The 19728-nt window shown below is 41.9% G+C and overlaps 1 protein-coding gene across 8 annotated transcripts in view; it reads right to left on the bottom strand.

The window, feature by feature from the left end:
- LOC129406491 (uncharacterized) overlaps nt 1–19728 on the bottom strand; it is a 341367-nt gene that overhangs the window by 183496 nt on the left and 138143 nt on the right. The window contains exon 4 of one of the 8 annotated variants that reach the window (XR_008631040.1): nt 12761–12816. The exons of the other annotated variants lie outside the window; for them this stretch is intronic. The gene's annotated coding sequence lies outside the window, so the exon portion shown is untranslated. Of the gene's footprint in view, nt 1–12760; nt 12817–19728 lie in introns of those variants that run through there. 8 annotated transcript variants of the gene reach the window in all.

Raw genomic sequence — 19728 nt, 5'->3', positions numbered from 1 at the left:
GCACTTGGGATAAACTTGTCTGTGGCCCAACTTTCTCTCCACAGTAGCCCCATTTAGATGCCACTGTTACATTCAGGACTCTGGATGTCAGATCAATTGCTCAAGGTCATTTCAATTAGATGAACAATTTCAAAGTTCACATTCTCCCTTATAGCCATCAACAATGTTGAATGATGAAGATCCAGCTGAGCTACCTGAGGTCTGAAAAAATGTCATGGCATCTGCCTTGGGTGACGTCACTCTTCGTAGGGAGATGGCAAAGGAAGTCAGGAGCAGAGGGCGTGAGTGGAAATTAATCTTGTTTATTCCTACTGACATTCATGGCAAGAACAAAATTGGAAAGATGAAGGCCAAGATAAAGAAGTTTATTTTTTCCCTGAAGGAAATGAGGAATACGTATTAAGAAGAAAAATAAGTAATAGTCAAAAACAAATAAAAAAAAGTGAATGAGAAGCTTTAACCAAAGTCCAGATTTTTCAGGGGTGACAATCAGGCCAGGATGGATGCATGCAGGTGCGGATATTTGGAAAGAACAGATCTGGACGGCTGTTCTTTCACGCAGAAAGACAGAGAGCAAGGTCTGTGGGAAACAAATTCCTGGACAGATTATTTACTTCACAACAGCATTGACTCCTTATGCTGGAATCATTCTTACACAAGCGGATCCTTTGTGGAGACCGTGTCACTATCTACCTTGTAATTTCAATGTCAAGAGATTTTCCCTTGCCAAACCCACTCCCATGCCTGATGTCCAGAGATCTGCCTTCCTGGAAAGCCTTTCAGAAATTCCCAGATTAGAGTCACCATGAAAAACAGGCCAGGTGTCAAGGCACGGGCCTTCATGGGTCCAACTCTGGCTTAATATGCAGCACCTCGGGCTGGAGCAATAGCACAGCGGGTAGGGCGTTTGCCTTGCATGCAGCTGACCCAGTTCGATTCCCAGCATCCCATATGGTCCCCTGAGCACTGCCAGGAGTGAATACTGAATGCAAAGCCAGAAGTAACCCCTGGAATCACTGGGTGTGACCCAAAAAGCAAAAAAAAAAAAAAAAAAGCAGCACCTCACAGTTCCTGAGCACTGCCTGGTGGAGCCCCTGAGGGCTCCAGTGGTGGACCTGGTGGCCCCGGGGTGGTGGTTCACTGTACTGTACGAGGCTGTCTGCTTCATCTCCTTGTGGGACCGAAGCAGATGTTTGAGTCTAGGGATCCGGCAGAAAATCTTCCTCTTGGCCTGTAGCCGGCCTTTGTTCATTGCTAAGTGCAAGTGAGCAAACATTTCCTGCAGTAGAACATTCTGTTATGCACCAAACACATGAGCATAAATAAAGCTCGAGACCTCCCTTCCGCTACTATTTAAACTGGCATTGAACACGTTGGTTACATATTCATTTTCATTCTCTTAAAAATAGCGGCGGGAATGAGGCTTGTTGTTGTTACTGGTTTTGGCATCTCGAATACGCCACGGGTAGCTTGCCAGGCTCTGCTGTAAGGGTGGGATACTCTCGGTAGCTTGCTGGGCTCTCCAAGAAGGATGGAGGCTTTTAGGTCGGCCTCCAATCACCATTATAGGTGTTCTGATTATTCACACCATATTTGAACCCCATAAAACATGGTGCGGTAATGATGGAAAATGGGCAGGAACTGTTTATGATGTGTTGCACGGCCACAAAGCGCGGTCAGGGAAGGCAGCCTGGAGCATGGTGGCAGTTGTGTTAGTTGCACTAACATATGCCTCAGAGACCTGGTCCCTAGGAAAACAGGATGAGAATGCTATTTGGGTATCCCAAAGAGGAATCGAAAGAGCTGTGCTTGGAGTATTACGTTTCACTAAAGTGAGAGAAAGAATTCGGAGTTCCAACCTCCATCGATGGTCAAGAACCAGGGATGCTGTCTCGTTTGCCAAGTTGTTGAAAATCAGATGGGTCAGACACGTAATGCGATTTAGAGATGACTGCTGGAGTAGAGCCATTACCGACTGGATTCCACGGGTTGTCAAAAGACCGAGTGGCCACCCACCTACAAGATGGTCAGACTTCTTCGTCAAAACCCTGAACGAACGCTTCAGGAGCAAGCAGATGTCATAGGGCTACTTTGAGCATGTGACAGGGATGAATGGAGATGTTACTGGCACCCGCTCTAGCAAATTGAAGATTAACGGGATGACAAGTGATACAAGTGACAAAAATAACTTGCATAAGTGATAAAAAAAAAGCTGCATGAGGACAGATGTTCCCGCCTCAGCGAGGACTCAGGCTCTGTGGACCGGCATCTCACGGTCCATCCCCACAGCACACGTGAAGCCACTGATCCCTCAAACAACGAATTGAGGAATATAACCCCTTCCTACAAAATCACCTACCTGAAAGAGAATTTGAATCCACATAATCCAAAGAGAATCCAACCAGTATCTTAGACCCTTGAGCCTCAGAGAACTTCCCGGGCGAGGGCACTTTACTTGCATGCGTCTGACCTGCCGGGCCCGGGACCCCACATATGGTCCCTGGAGCAAAGCTACGACTGAATTTCTCAGCACAACGTCAGATGCTCAGACTCCTGAGCAGGTCTGGGTGTGTTCCCCAAACAAACAACTGAAACAAGCAAACAAAGGGAGTATCTTAGGGCTTAGCAGCTAAGGTGCATGTCTCACATGCCACCAACCTGGGTTTGGACCCTCTCACCCCGTATGGCTCCTCCAACCCACTAGCAGTGAGCCCCGAGTATTGATGGGTATGATTGATCTCCCAACAGAAAAATGAAAGAAGAATCGTACAGCCTTCACATAAAAAAATTCTATTGGTAATCAATATTTCTATTTGAGTGCTGCCGTGAATTAGAATGATAAGAAAGTCTGTACATAGCAAAAGAGAAAAGTGATTCCTATCAAGAAAATGAACCCTCTTTCCCTCCCATTATGTATTTTTAAGTGATAACCTAAGCACTAAATAAGACCCTATATATTACTATATATTACTGAATACCAGTTGAACAGGACTGGAGCGATAGCATAGCAGGTAGGATGTTTGTCTTGCATGCAGTGAACCCGGGTTCGATTCCTCTGTCTCCCTAGGAGAGTCTGGCAAGCTACCGAGAGCATCCCACCCGAAGGGCAAAGCCTGGCATGCTACCCATGAAGTATTAGATATGCCAAAAACAGTAACAAGAAGTCTCACAATGGAGACGTTACTGGTGCCTGCTCAAGCAAATCGATGAACAATGGGACGACAGTGCTACAGTACCACCAACTGAAGAATAAACATAAAAATTATGCAAAATAGGATGCAAAAAAATTATACACAAAAGTGAACTTTTCCTGAGGAACGAATCAGATTTGGGATATGGTCTGCCAGCAGGAAGTGTCTGCCCTATCTGCTCTGAACGTCCCCGTCAGTGAGCACTGCACGGGCCACTCACTCCACTGCTCCTCATTCATGGCCACACGCTCAGCGTAACCGCATCCTCTTCACACGGCCCTCCTAATTTCCACAGAAAGCTTTTCGTCTTTTCCTCTCTCTGAAATGCTGAAATTTCAATCTTAATCATTCTTCCTCTGAAAGGTTGCTATCATCCAACACTAAAAATACTGTTTGACTGTTTGTACTTATTATCCCATAGTAATTTTCTTCTGATTGCTTTACTCTGCGTCTTAGTTTTCTTTGTATATCATCTACCCACACCTGCCTTGTTAGATTACCCAGTAGCTACACAGACTAGGTTCGAAATCCCATCAATGCAGGAGAGCATGCCAGCCCCCTACACAAACACACATACACACACGTTTGCACATACACACACATTCACACATATTCACACACTCACTGTCACTGTCATCCCGTTGCTCATCGATTTGTTTGGTGGGCACCAGTAACGTCTCTCATTGAGAGACTTATTGTTACTGTTTTTGGCATATCCAATATCCAATATGCATGGATATGCCACACACACACTGACAAAAACATACTCACTCTCACACACATTCACACAGGCTCACACACATACACACACTCACACACACAAACATGCTCACTCCCACACACATTCACACACACACACTCATCTCTAATATTGTGGTATACATTTTTAAATTTTACAGAATCTCTACACATACACACAGTCGTTATTTTCTGGAGAGAAATAAAAACCTTAACTATTTAAAATTTATTTAACTATGAACCTATGATATTTTTATTATTGAAGTTGCATAGTTTAAAATATTACTATTTCTACATTAATATTTCATTCACTACCAGATACCAAGCCCTTCACTATTGTCTCCAAGTTTGTTCTCCTCCTCTGCCTTCCTCCGCTAGAGTCATTGTCATTTTTTTGCAGGGGTGCAGGGATGTACCTGAGACTTAACTCCTGTACCATCTCTCTGGTCCAGACTCATTCTATTTTTAATGATCTAGGAAGAGGATGTTCCATAGTGTTATTTGTGTAACAAAACCACTATGCTTAATGTTCAACATGAATGTAAATCCACCTTTGATAAATAAGCAATAAATATTTGTTCCACATAATTTCACTGACTTTGGACTAGAGCAATAGCACAGCAGGTAGGGTGTTAGCCTTGCACGTAGCCAACCTAGGTTTGATTCCTCTGTCCCTCTCAGAGAGTCAGGCAAACTACCAAGAGTATCTCGTCCACACAGCAGAGCCTGGCAAGCTACCTGTGGCGTATTCCGTATGCCAAAAACAGTAACTACAAGTCTCACAATGGAGATGTTACTGGTGCCTGCTCGAGCAAATCAATGAAAAATAAGACTGCAGTGAAGCACTAATTTCACTGACTTTATGCCCTGCTATAGCAGGGAGGGTGCTTGACTGTATTCAGCCGGCCGGCTTGAATTCCTGGCACCACACATGGTCCCTGAGCACAGAGCCAGCAGAGATCCCTGAGCCAGACCCGACAGTAAGCCCTGAACGCTCCTGGGTCTTGGCTATGGCCCCCAACTCAAAAATAGTAAAGACATACTTTTAAAAACCGTGGTGCAACATACAAAACCAGAATGTGAAGCATAAGAACAGATCGACCTTTCAGCAAAGGGCCATGGAAGACCATGGAAGGTCAGAGGTAATATTCAAGCTGGATTCTGAAAGATGGCAAGACATAGGCAAGCCTAGAAGCGAAACATTTTGATTGAATTCTTAGGAGAAATATAAAAATATAAGAAAAACAATGACTTGCTCTTAATCTGAATACCTGCAATCTTCACAAAGTTGATGGTCTTTTGTCATAGTTTAATGAAACCATCAAAAAGTGGAATGACCAATGAATGCACCATCCTATAATCAAAGAATAAGTAAGTCATCAACACAGGGTGAGTGAAGTTTTAATGGTCTGAGGAAAAACTAAACGCATATATCCCAATATAACGCATCACTTATATTATCAACTACACTCAGTTCTAATCAATAATAGCCCCTTAGTTTTGTGACATGAATGAGTACATATGAATGTCATAGTATTTCAAATAAACTAAGTATAAACAAGCAATGGTTTTCTGCATCTTTGGGCTTCTATTTGTTTTTTTTTGTTTAACCACTGAGCATTCTTCTGATTCCAAGTGAAATGTCTATGATATTTTCCATATTATTAGCCTAATTAGAAATTATCAGAAAAGAAATACTATGATAAATAAAAGGGCCTTTATATTCATGAAAGTATAAGTGTGGTTACTTTTCAATAGAAAGTATTATTTCTTGAAAAATAATGCGAATTTATCATAATCTTTCCAGTAATTAACAAAGATGCAATGCTAGAAAGTAACAAGAAATTCATTTGATTACAAATACGCTAGGCTGAGCTCATGATACTATGAAATGTTATTGAAAAATCTGTCCTTGGTGCTCCCTGCATGGAAGAGAGTTATAACGGGTATCATCAAGAGGTCAGAGTTTCCTCCAGAGAACAATCTCAGATGCACTTTCATCTAGTGGATATGGTATTCAGCCACCAGATTCCAGAACGACATCAACTTGAAGACATTCCAAAGGAGCACTTTTACCAGAGCTCATGAGTCCGAGTGAGAAATTTCTGCATCTTAGGCACCAAAGATAGTCACCGTGCCATGACCCCTTAGTCCGTTCGCTCTAAGGTGTCTCTGTACACCAAGACGTTCATAACATCTTCATTTTAACAATTCAAAACAAGGATTTCTGAAAATTCAGGACTGTGTCTAAGCAGCAAAACATATGCAAAAATTGTCAGATTTAATTCTGTATCCATATGCTTTCAGATGCCTCCAGTGCAGGAAAAGCTAGAATAAATAAATAATGTGGTACTCGCGGGCTAGATAGGTAGCTCAGTGGGCTGCAGCTTTGCCTGTGGGAGCCTCAGGTTTGATTCCTGGCATTTCATCATTCCCCAAAGGCTGTTGGAGGTCACCCCAGAGCTAGACAGGTAGCCCCCGGAGACCACTGGGGTAGTGATAAAAAAATGGGTAATTAAAAAAAACTAGTCAAATAATCGAAGACACTGCTGCTAGTCAGAGGATAAGGAAAAAATATCAGATGATATATAGATTTAAACCATAATAGAAACAATTCTATTCAACCTAATTGACATATACATAAGACAGTTCCCAAAACTGTAGTCCGACATCTGACAACCACTCTAAACCTCTCTACCTCTACACAAGATGTTTATGACACTGACCATTTGCTGGGTCAGAAAGCAAGTTTCATTCAATCTCAAATGATGAACTAATATAGAATATGATCTGTGAATAAAGAGAAATGAGCAGAAATTCAATCACAGAAAGATAACTAGAAAAGCCCAAAGTACTTACAAATTAAGCAATACATTCTAAGAAACCAATGAGCTAAAGAAGAAACCATAATTGAAATCAGATAGCATTTTGAGCTAAATGATTATGGAAATACAACATATCAAAACTTGTAAGATGCAGCTAAAATTGCTTAGGGAGGAAAAAAAAAGAGATCACATTTGTAGATCCTGCTATATACATCAAAAAAAGAAAGTGGCTTAATCAACATTAGTTGAAATCCTAACAATCTCTTCTCTTAGTAATTGTGAATTACTTGGAAACAACTGTGGTCTTACTTGGAAATAGGGTTCTTGAAAATATAATTTAGATGGGGTCAGATTGGGTTAGCACACGAGCCATAATGGAACATGACAGGTGGCCTTACATGAGAGAGAGACAAGAGAAAGAGAGAGAGAGAGAGAGAGAGAGAGAGAGAGAGAGAGAGGGAGGTAGAGAGAGGGTGAGAGAGAGAGGGAGAGAGAGAGGGAGAGAGAGAGGGAGAGAGAGGGAGAGAGAGGGAGAGAGAGAGAGAGGGAGAGGGAGAGAGAGGGAGAGAGAGAGAGAGGGAGAGGGAGAGAGAGGGAGAGAGAGGGAGAGAGAGAGAGGGAGAGAGAGAGAGAGAGAGAGAGAGAGAGAGATTTGAAGACTCAGCCCCTTCCATCCTGAGAAACTGGGCCAGTTAAGTCACGGAGTCCAGAGTGGCCAGCCAGCAGCAGATGCTGGACAAGGCCAGTGTCTTATTTCCATGGGGCTCCCACGAAGGAATGCCAACACCTTATTCATTCTTTGGGATTTCTAGAGTTGAAGTGTGGTAGTAGAAGAAAGAATAAATTCTGTCCTTTAAAGAAAAAAAACCATAATTCAAGGGGCTGGAGCATGGCGTTGCGGGTAAGGCATTTGCCTTGCACACTGCCAACAGGGGCTGGGACTCTCTCACTGCATTTTGATCCCTAAGCCCTGAGCACTGCTGGGCATGGTCCAAAGTCAAACAAACACAAAACGTCAAAGTGGCCTTTCTCAGAACACTGAAACGTAACTGATGATTTGCAGTCTTCTAAGGCAGAGGGGGAATTTCTTGCCACCTGTCTGGCATTCTCTTGGGATAAACATCAACATCAGCTAAATCATTTTGAGAAAAAGACCACATTTGATCATGCATACATGAAGAATTCAGGATTTGCTCAAGTGGGCACCAGTAACGTCTCCATTGTGAGACTTGTTACTGTTCTTGGCATATCGAACACACCACGGGTAGCTTGTCAGACTCTGCCTTGCGGATGGGATAGTCTCAGTAGCTTGCTGGGCTCTTCGAGAGGGACGGAGGAATCGAACCCAGGTCAGTCGTGTGCAGGGCAAAGGCCCTACCCGCTCCAGTCCCACAAGACTCTATTCTAAGCAAATGGGGATACGCCAGAAGCCAATATTCGGAGTGAGCGAACAGGACAGGATCCGGAGCGCCAATGAGAGAAGAGGAGGTGACGGAGGCAGAGGATCAGCCATTCCCCGGGCCAGACAGACCCGCAGGGTTTCATGGACCTGCCCTGCATGCTGCTGGCCCCAGTTAGCCCTGTCACCTGCCCCCCGCCCCGGGAGCGAGTCCCTGAGCACAAAGCCTGAAGTAAGCCCTGAGCACAGCGGGGTGTGTCCTCAAAACAGTGACAAAAAGAGGTTTGTTGGATTAAAAAAAAGAAGTTATCTTTTATGATATCCCTAAGTACACTGATGCCCCCCAGAGTAGCTTGATTGGTGACTCTAGAAGATTCCAGGGGGTGGTAGTGGCTTGGGTGCAATTGGGGGACATCTTCTCTTTGTTCACTTAAGGAAGAAAAATTTCCCAGGGTGCTGAGTCCTATTTATTTATTTTTTGAAGAAGAAGGTTTGAAGAAGGATAGCAGGAAAAATAATTTGGGGAAACTTGATTAGATGATCTGCTTTCTTTAGGGTCCTGAGCAGCATTTCTCTTAAGGCAGATGAGACGTCACCTGAAACAACCACCTAAAAGCCCAACCTGTGCATCCTAGGAAAAATCTGCCTCAGCACTTTCTGGAAGCCAGTGCTCCAGGACCAACCAGAGCGCACTCATTTACATACTTAAGGAATAAGCATCTGGGGCCAGTGAGCCAATAGAGGGAGTGCTGGCCATGCAGTACAATTCCCATACCAGGCGACCCTTGGCCACCACCCTTGCACCCTGGGGGCCCCGAGCACTGCCGGGATGGCCAGAGTCCACCCTGAGCACCTCCTCAGGGTCTCATGCTGGTACACAAGCCTGGTAGATCAAGAACGGGACCTCCTGAGCACTGTCCTCAAAGGCTTCTCATAACCCTAACGCCACGCCCTCCCTCTGAGCTCGAGGACATCCTAAAATCCTCAGGACCTTCCAAATGCAGTGAGTCACTGACAGGCTCAGGGACCCTGAACCCTCCCCGACATCCTGATCACTGACCTTTCATGGGAAAATGACACTTTGTTCCAGGCGAACACCACTGGGCAAGACTTGTCATTCACTTGGTTATTTTCCTCCAGTTGGGAAAGCCTTAGCCGCAGAATGTTTGTCAAAAATAATAAGCAGGGAATGTCCAAATCCCATCTGCCTAGAATAATCAACCATTTGTCTCCAAGGAGGCTGGCAAATGCCATCCATGCGGATCAAGCCAACACCTTGAGGGGACTTTCAGATGCTCCAAAACATTCCCAGGTATTTGGAGGGCCCAGACAGCTGCAAGGATGTCCAGAGAAGATTACAGCGGGCCTGAACTTCTCCACTGGCCGGTGTCGAGGTCAGTCAAGGAACTCCAAGCTGCAGGGAACTTTACACTGCCCGAAGGAGATGCAAGAACCAGCAGACACAGAGCTTGGCTGGAGCAAGCACCCATGAGGGGAGATACAAGCTAGAGAATTAGTCCGGGATGCTTCACAACAAGCCCACAGCTGCAGCAACAAACAATGAGCACAGACATTATCCCCAGAGCAACTGCACAGTGAGCATGGAGAGGAAACACGAAGGAAGGAAGCAAAGCCCTGGATGCAAGGTGGATGGAGAGAAAGCAGATAGAGGCGGCCCAGAAGCAGTGACGGGAAGGGGCAAGTGACCCTATGCATTCACACAAGCTCAGGAACCATGTGCAAGGAGAAAAAAACGACCAAATACACCACATAGAGCTTCCAGGTCAAAATTGAAGGAGAGGGAGAAGAGGTCGGGAAAGGTAAGATGAAGAGCCTGGAAAAGCTGGACTTCTTAAAATAGAGAAGCAGTGAGCAGGCACCTAAGGGCACGGTTTCACTGGATGAACAATAACTAAATGATGTTGGCTCCTTTATTAGTAATATGCATCATTAAACTCAGTTTAATCCCAACAATGGAGCCTCATGCATCAATATAACGATGTGTAATGCTAATTCTAATATAGAATACAAAGCAAATTCGTTTCGAAGGGAATTTGTCTTAAGCTATAGAAGTGCCTTCATCCATTCTACATTCTCTGGTGCAGAGAAATAAAATCACCCAAGGCATTTCAACGGAGAGACGTTTATAGAGGGAAATTGATAGTCCTGTAGTGTTGGAGAACTGAGAGCCCCCAAACACAAACTAAATGACCACAGAAATTGTTAACGGAAAAGAACCACTCAAAGGACTGTCTGCACAGAGGAATAAGCTGGAGTTGTCAGACCCTGCAGGGCTGGTGCTTAGACTCCTGGAAGGGCCAGTGGCATGTTGGCTCTGGAAAGATGAGGCTGTATCTGTGGTTAAAGAAACAACAGTCTGGACGAATGGCTTCTGTTGACATGGAAGACAGTCTCATCTGAAGGTCAGGAATAATCTCTGCAATAAGCACAATATAAGATATAACAATATTCAATCACTAAGGTTTGCTAACTAATTAGAAATTGTGATATCAAAATCTACATTACAAATACTGTACTGGCTAGAATTCTGTGATGGGACTCTCCAAACATTAATCGAGATATTCTGTGATACTCATGCTCATCAAAAGACTGAGAGGATTCTAATTCAGATATCTTTGATTTTCATTAGACATGGATATATACAGTTTTAAAAGTTTCATTTGTGGCAATTATTATAGACATCTTAGTTGGCAGCCATTTATCCAAAAATAATCAGAAAATTGGGTCTTTTGGTTAGTTGAACATTCTCGTTAATTGACATTTGTCAAATATATCATACATGGATTAACAGTGTTCAAAGAACTAGAATAAAATAACATTCACTTGACATCTGAATTATAACTCTAAGGCTCTTCCTAGCTGTATAATTCTGACTCTCTTCAGAATACACAAGTGTTCAGACATTACTTAAAGTATGTCATTGATTCAAATTAATCAACAAATAATTACAGTTGTATAACACTTATGAGTAGAAGGTGAAACTAATAAAACTGAATTGTTATTGACTCTTGTACACAGCTTGGAGTTTGATTGTAGAATTACATTACTGAAATAAAACTAAGCTACAAGATGTTAAGGGGTAAAAAATAATTTTATAGCTTATTTGTTGGCTTTCTGGGTTAATGTGTGCAGACTACCATTTTTTTCTGTAATGATAGGTATCTGCCTTAATAAGATATATTTTCAAATGTAAGTATTAATTTTCTCTCCATCTACATGCTTTTAGCATTATTTTTTGCTTCTCTTTGGCTTTTTTAATTTGCTAGCAATCTTTGAAATGTAATAGAAAAAACAAGGAAGAGATTTATATTTGTTCTATTGAAACTATTTTATAGTAAATAAATTAGAGAGCACATTTTAATTTTGAAAGGAAGTGAATCCAACATATAAAACCATTCATCTGCCTGGCAGAGAATAAAATACATCTGGGTGATTCTAACTGCCACCCTTTTGGAGATTGAGTCAGCGTGCCTAATTGTCACCTTCAACCTGTATCTACACATTTATTGCCAGGTGACTTGTGTCCCCCATTTGAGTGATGGAGAATCTTCGGGTCATCTTTAATGGTGGGTGTAGTCAGATGGAATATCGGTGAATGTGATATTACCAAGACGTTAGGTTTTTGCTTCTGAATTTTAGGAGACAGAAGAGATGAATATTCTTGGTTACTATTGTAAGGACCATAGATCTGGACCTCAAAATGGACCTGACACTCAAAACCACCCACTTACCCCCACAATACACCCTACAACAGTCTTGCTACAGATGACTCAGAGAACAGAGTACAAGAAAATGCATGTATATGGCTTGATTGCTCCAAGTTAGGCAGCATTATTATAGCAGTAATTCATATCATGAAGTTGGTGTTTTATCTTGTAGAATCTTAATATGCAAGCCATGCATCATTTATGAAGAGGTGGGAATGATAAGCATACATTCTATAAGGAACTGCTGTTCTTCTATATGGGAAAGAGCCTCATTTCAAATAAGAAATAAGATAATAGAAGAAATACTATAGATGGATTTTGAAGACCATTTTAACAGAAAATAGGCCAATATTTTAGAGCAATAAATATAAAGATACCCATCTGTTGACATTCTTGAATTTTACACCCATAGTCTCTTAATTGGTAATATGTCCCTTACAGTTATCGCTTCTCTCAAGGTTCATTAACATCCATGAAAAAGGTAGAGTTGGTAATTACGGCAGTAGAGCTGGCTTTAGAAAAATCAATGTTTTCATGTTTGGTCTCCACATCAATTACATCAAAGTCACTTAGGGACATTTTGAAAGTACAAATTCTCGGGATACACCTGACAAACAGCATCATGAATGCTTAAAAGGCAGCATAGAAATTTGTATTATTAACAACATTCCGGAGTATTCCAGAGTAACTTAAGCAAATAAGACTGTTGCTTGTTGCATTTTTTTAGGATTTTAACTAAGACATCTCTACTCTAGAGCTTTCATCTGGTAGTAGATGATTTCTGTAGACAAATCATCTTGAGCAGTGGGCTACCAGGATAGTACAGGGGATAAGACACTTGCCTTGCATTTGATCACAGACGCCACTTAGGGTCCACTGGGTCCTTCGAGGACTGATCCCTGAGCACAGAGCAGGACGTATCCTCTGAGCAAAACCTGGTATGGGACCCAAATCATTACATAAATTTGCCTCTTGTCATTCATTGATTCATTTACTTTATCATACCTTCAAATCCCTAAAGAAGTGAATGTAGGTATTGGTGTTAATTCTCATCCTAATAGCATAGATTTTCATTTCTCTTACCTGGAAGGTAAGAGAAAAATCAGTCTGCAGCTGACGGATTGTTCTCTGTATAGATGCTGCTGCTCATGCACACACAACAGGTACGTGAGCATAATGGCATGCCTGAATCTGCCCCGGAAGCTCTGCATGAAAACAATGCCACACCTTGAATGGGCTGCTCTATCGTGCTCTGAGAGGCTAGAGTCTTAATCAACGCACTGGCATGAGAAGACTCAGAGAAAGGAACCACAGAGAGACTTCAGCGGGGATGGTGCTTGTCTTGCCAATGACCAACCTGGGTTCAATTCCTGACATCAATTACAACTCCCTCCCTGAGCATCACAAACTGGAATTTCTGAGTTCCAAGCCAGGAGTAAGCCCTGAGCACCACCAGGTGTGAACCACACACTGCTGCCCTGAGAAAAAGATTCAGAGAAGAAAGAGCATTCTGGGACAGGGGGCTGAGGTGGAACCAGCCCGGCTGACAGACAGTGGCGCAGGCAATAGCAGCCCTGCCGGCTCAGCAGCCGACTGACACGACCCTCCCCAGAAGAACAGGGCCCAGCATGAAGCATTTGGCTTAGGAGAAAACAATTTGAGAAAGAAGAAAAGGTAAAGCAAATTAAAAAGCAAGTGGCATCCTCAGAAGAATGAGAGGAGGTCTGTAAGGCATGAATAAAACAGCCCAAACAAGCTGAAACAGAATTTTGTCTGAGGAACAACATTGGCAATTGAGGTCATGGTAGAATTTTACTCCATAATTTTAAAAGAGGAATATCCATACATTTAATTGAATAAAATCCACGGGACATTCATAATGTCTCAATCCTAGCTGAAGAGGTTTTATCCCTCCAGGTAGATACAAAACAAGAATAATCTGCAGGTTCAGTAATTTGTGAAGAGAATGATAAAGACTTCATTTATTTAAAAAAAAATGACAGCCAGACCAACTCAAACTAAAGGCCAGCCTGAGTTCTGTGCTGAGGGTGTAGAACAGGTGTTTACGCATACTCCTGTCTGCGTCTGTGCATTCTTTCAACTGTGTCATGAAGCTCACATCAAGTCATACTGTTGCCAGGGTAAAATATACCTTTGTTTTCACACTTTAACTATGTTAACAGTTTATCCCAAGTATAAATAGATGATATGTAAATTTAAAAGTAAATCACTTCTGAGGGAGCAGTGGGATTCTAACTGTGGCGGAGAAAATGTGCCACCTCAGGTGAAGTCTTTGCTAAAGTTTGATACCAAGGAAAGACTCTGAAACCTGCACGGAGGGTCTTTGGCAAGGCAAGGGCATCAGGCACTCTGCCCAGGGGAAGTCCTAACACCCATCCTGGGGGGCAAGAGGGGCAGGAAATTAAATCTGCAGACTATATATTCTACTTTGCCTGCTTTGATGCCCCACCTAACTTCCGTTTTCTCCCCTACATCCTGTCTTAGCTAAGGGCTTTTAAGCTTTCTGCAACTGGCTTGTTGGGTCTGTCCCCGTATACACAGGAGGTGGACATCTTATCAATAGCCCCCTTTTTTCTTCAATCATTCCGTCTGATACCTGTTTGATTATTTGTCTAGTCTGAGAAGCCAGATTGATACAGGATGGTTATTTTTTTTTTCACTAGCAACACTAACTTGAGCATTCAATAAACAGCATCTGCATTGAGTTTTGTTTTATTTTGACTAGAACATAAAGGAAAAAGATATTCAGGACATTTCTTGGCAATACTGCATGTCACTACTGTGTCCCAAGCATCAATTATTAAAGAATTATATTGAGATGGTTGGATTATTATCGAGACTTTTTCACTTCAGAACCACAAAATAATGGAAAGTTTGAGAAAATTTAAACATATTTTCTGCATTTTTTGATTTGGGCGCACCTGGGTCCTACTCTCAGAAAACTGAGTCTTACAGAACATAAATGGTGTCCAGGAACCCACTTCTTCCAGAATCCAGAGCCAGACTGCCTTTCATGCATCTCAAAGAATGTGGTGTAATGGCCAGGGGGGAGAGAGGGGGGGGGAGGGGGAGAGAGAAAGAGAGAGAGGGAGAGAGAGAGAGAGAGAGAGAGAGAGAGAGAGAGAGAGAGAGAGAGAGAGAGGAAACAGAGAGGCTTAACATAACATATACTGGTAGTTTTTTCAGAAAATCATAAACTGATGAACACAGAATGAACATATGTGTCACTGGTAAAAAAATAGAGAAATATAGTATGAGGGAAGGATAAGGACGAAGAAGGGTAAATTTGTAACTGTACCCTCATGGTGACTCACTTATTAAAAAAAAAAGAAAAGTGACAGAAATGTTCAATAACTGTAGTAATTGATGCAATAGTGTATAAATGTCTGAAAAGTCATAAACTATAAAAATATACATGTATACATGTTATCTTTAAATTGCACACTTTTGAGATATAAAATTCCCCTAATTTGGAGTGAAATAAAATGTATATTAAAAAATAGAGAAATATCATGTAAGTTATTCTCAGTAATGGTCAGGAAGGGCAAGGAGCTGGAGGGCGGAGCAGGGTTGTGCTGTGCAGACAGGAGCAGCTTGAGCAACGAACAGCTCAGGGACTACCAGAACCAGCCAGAACCAGCCAGAACCAGCCAGAACCAAGAGACCAATCAGAGTCGGTCATAGTCAACAGAGCGTCCACTGAAATAGATTCTCCCAAAGAGGCGTGGACACACTCTCCAAACGGCCAGCCCCAAACCAGCATGCTTTAGTGTTTCCCAATCCCAGAGAGATCCTCTAAAATTTGGGGAAAGGGGATGCAGCAATAGTATGATGAGGAGGGCGGTTGCCTTGCACATGGCCAATGGGGTTGGATCCCCAGCATCCCAAACTGTCCCCCAAGCACCGCCAGGAGTGATGCCTGAGTGCAGAGCCAGGAGTAACCCTGAGCACCGAAAGGTCTGGCCTCCAAAACCAAATAATATGCATCAGCATCATCATAATAATAAAATAAAATTTGGGTAGAAGAATTGTGAAAGCTGCTAAAAGCTTTACACATATAGTCATATTTCTATAGATTTTCCAAATTATACGGTGCTTTGTTTGGGAAACTGAAAAGAAGTCATATCATTGGCAGACCTGCATTCAAATTTCCCCTCCCCCTTGTTCAGAATGTGACATTTGGGAAGTAATGTTAAAGCTCTTATATATATATACACATATATTAGTTTAATGTTACCAATATTTTATGCTCTATTTCCCAGACATTTATTAGACTCCATTATAAAAATTCTTAATTCCTAGTCAAAAACTTGACACATTCCATTTTGGTTCTGCTTTGATTCCTCTTTGTTCCTTCAGTGGCAATTTTCTGTGTTGAACAAAAGGAAGGGAGAGCTAATTTAGCCACCACTCAAACTCTAGAGAGCTTATGATCTATTGGGAAGAAAGTGACATCAGTCTGAATACAATGTAAAACTTTGGGAGACATTATTACTGCTGCAAAGAGGTGAATTTTACATAAAGAAGTTGCAAACTAAGCAATATTTTAAGGTGTGGATATTTTACCTTCTATAGACCAAAATGAGAGACTAAAGTGAGTGGAATATCTTATGCCCCATAGGCCAAGGACTAGATGGACTAAATATTCTCTCTAGGAGATGGCAGAGTAAGTGTCAGAATGGCCCAGTCCTAAACTCATTGAAATCTTTGCTAATGCTTTACTAAGATCAATTTTTAAAATATGGGGCTCACACCTACGATCCAGGAGAAAAGAATCCTGGCTTATTCATTATCCTGCAGTTTTGAGTACCATTTGGTGAGATTGGGGATACTGAAAGGTGGGAGTTATTCAGGGAGAAGGAGTAGGAGGCTCAGTTAGACAACTTTTAGGGGGGAAAATGATAATGCTGATTAAATATTTGTGGATTTAATATGTGGATTAGTATCAGGAAGTTTTACATATATATGTCATATATATGTACATATATATGGAAAGGCTGGTAAGCATATTAGAATAGAACACTAATAAAATTCCATGAGATGTTTAAAAAAGTATTGATACTTTTTGGTAATACTAAATCCAAATATCACAGATGCAGTCTGAATTTCACTGGTGCCTCACAAATAACTATAGAAAGGAAATGCACTTTTTATTTAAGTCTGTGGGTTAAGTAGCTCTGATATTTTTTCTTCACTTTACTTTTATGATAAAGAGTTACAGCAGAACAGCAAGCTCCAAAGGCATATATTTCAAGCAGCAAATGTTAGTAGACTTTTTTTTTAACTTGGAATATGCATTATTCAGAATCAGATTTCTTCTGTATAAGAAAACGTTGCTAGGAATTCCTGAATTAGTCTTAATAATTGTAAAACATTTGCTCAAAATTAGAAAAAAATCAGTCAAAAATGGGGACTCCAAAACTAGGTTGGAACCAGTCAGCGTTCCCACCAACAATGAATGAGAGTCCCCTTTTCCCTGCATCCACGCCAGCATTAGTTGTTCTTCTTTTGATTTATTTTTATTTTTTTTGGTTTTTGGGTCACACCCAGTGATGCACAGGGGTCACTCCTGGCTCATGCACTCAGGAATTACTCCTGGCGGTGCTTGGGGGACCATATGGGATGCTGGGAATCAAACCTGGGTCGGCCGCATGCAAGGCAAACGCCCTACCCGCTGTGCTATTGCTCCAGCCAGTTGTTCTTCTTTTGGATGTGTACCAGTCTCTATGGTGTGCAATGTATCTCATTGTTGTCTTGATTTGCAACTCCTGATGATTAGTGATGTAGAGAATTTTTTATGTGCCTTTTTGACATTCGAATTTCTTCTTTGAGGACGTTTCTGTTCATTTTTTCTCCCCATTTTTTGATAGGGTTGGGATTTTTTTGTCATCTATATTATAAACTATAATGCCCAAAAGGAAAGTGAGACAGAGACAGAGACAGAGGCAGAGACAGAGACAGAGAGACAGAGAGAGAGACAGAGAGAAGAAAAGTGCCTGCCATAGAGATAGGCTGGGGGGGGAATGATTGGGGGAGTCGGGAGAGGGAGGGAAAATGGGGACATTGGTGGTGGGAAATGTACACTGGTAGAGAGACAGGGTGTTGGAATATTGTCTGACTGAAATCCAACCATGAACAACCTCGTAACTATGAATCTCATGGTGGTGCAATTAAAAATTAATTTTGAAAAAGGAAAGGAAAGGTGGCTTATAAACTTACCCTGTCCTCCCAGCAAACAGACAGCGACATTTGCATTTGACTGTAAGGGACTGCAGGATTCAAGAGTGAGTGGGTGCGTGAGGAAGCAGCCCAGCAGCCCCCTGCTCCTGAGTTCTCAGTTTGCTGGGTCACTCGGCTGCCCTGGCTCCCCGAGGAAGTCTTCACACGCACTTCTAAATTCTTCTCATTGGAACTACCACATCTAACGAACCTCTCTGGACTTGCTCTGCATCATTTATGTGGAATCAGACAAACTATTTACCCTAATGCAAATTTTATATAATTCAAAATAAGAATGGCAATGCCAATCCCTACATCACCTTTCTGAGGTCGAATTTGAGCTGGAAACCAGCTCAAAGGGTGTGAGGGTCTTGCGCTCCACCTGGGTGCAATGCAGGACCCCCAACCTCCATTAAGCACAACTCTGGTGAGTCACTGAATAAATGCATCAGAACTTGGACCTCTGCCGCCTGCAGAGAGGAACCTTGGCCCCAACACTTCTGACTTGGTCTCCCCTCTCCCAGGCAAAGCAAAGATTGAGAGTGTATTTGGATGTTTATTTGTAGGAATTTACACCACAATACTCACAATGCAAGGCACATGTCTGTTTTATAAAAGGGGCTTGGCAAATTTTTAAGTCTTTTAAACACAATGGCACATGATAAAGAAAACGAAATAGAATATCCAAAATGGTGTTCAATTATCCAATTAAGCAAATCTTATCAGCAGTAGAAATTCTTTAAAGTAAGAAACAAACCAGATATGTGATGTTTATGTTATACTAGAGGTCACAATAAAATGTCTACTTTTACAGTATTAAGAAAATTTTTGTACTAGAGTAAATATTTAAAGTTATTACACAGACATCTTACCTATGACTAGGAATTTAAATTTCACCTAAAAGTTCAAAGCTATTTTGTTATTAAATTTTATAGTCAGAATTGTTATGTTTTATGTATCAAGAAATATAATGGTAACTTGTTAAAAACCAAATATTTGATTTGATATCACCCTAAGAAAATCATGCCTAATCGTACAGGATGCACTGAATCAGTCTGATATATTTATATCAACATATCATTTGTATCACTTGTCATCACGTTGATCTTCGATTTGCTCAAGTGGGCACCAATAATGTCTCCATTTGTCCCTGTCGCATGCTAGTGTAGCCCAAAGGTATCTGCTCGCTCCAGGAACACAAAGAACCTTAAACCGTTCATTCAGGGTCTTGACCAAGAAGTCTGACCATCTCGTAGGTGGGTGGCCACGTGGTCTTTTGACGTCCCATGGAATCCAGTTGGTAACAGGTCTAGTCCAGTGGTCGTCTCTGAATCACATTATGTGTTTGGCCCATCTGATTTTTGACAACTTGGCAAACAAGACAGCGTCCCTGACTCTTGATCATAAATGGAGGTCAGAACTTCGGATTCCTTCTCTCACTTGAGTGAAACGTGATACTCCTAGCATAGCTTTTTGGATTCCTCTTTGGGACACCCAAAAAGCGTTCTCATCCTGTTTGCGTAGGGCCCAGGTTTCTAAGGCTTATGTTAGTGCAGGAAGAACGGTGGAGTCGAAAAGATGTGCCCGGAGCCGGAGGTTCTTCATCC

The sequence above is a fragment of the Sorex araneus genome, chromosome 7 (assembly GCF_027595985.1).
Source record: "Sorex araneus isolate mSorAra2 chromosome 7, mSorAra2.pri, whole genome shotgun sequence".
NCBI lineage: Eukaryota > Metazoa > Chordata > Mammalia > Eulipotyphla > Soricidae > Sorex > Sorex araneus.
The sequence above is the reverse complement of the archived record's forward strand: the minus strand, read 5'-3'. Positions and strand labels throughout refer to the sequence as shown.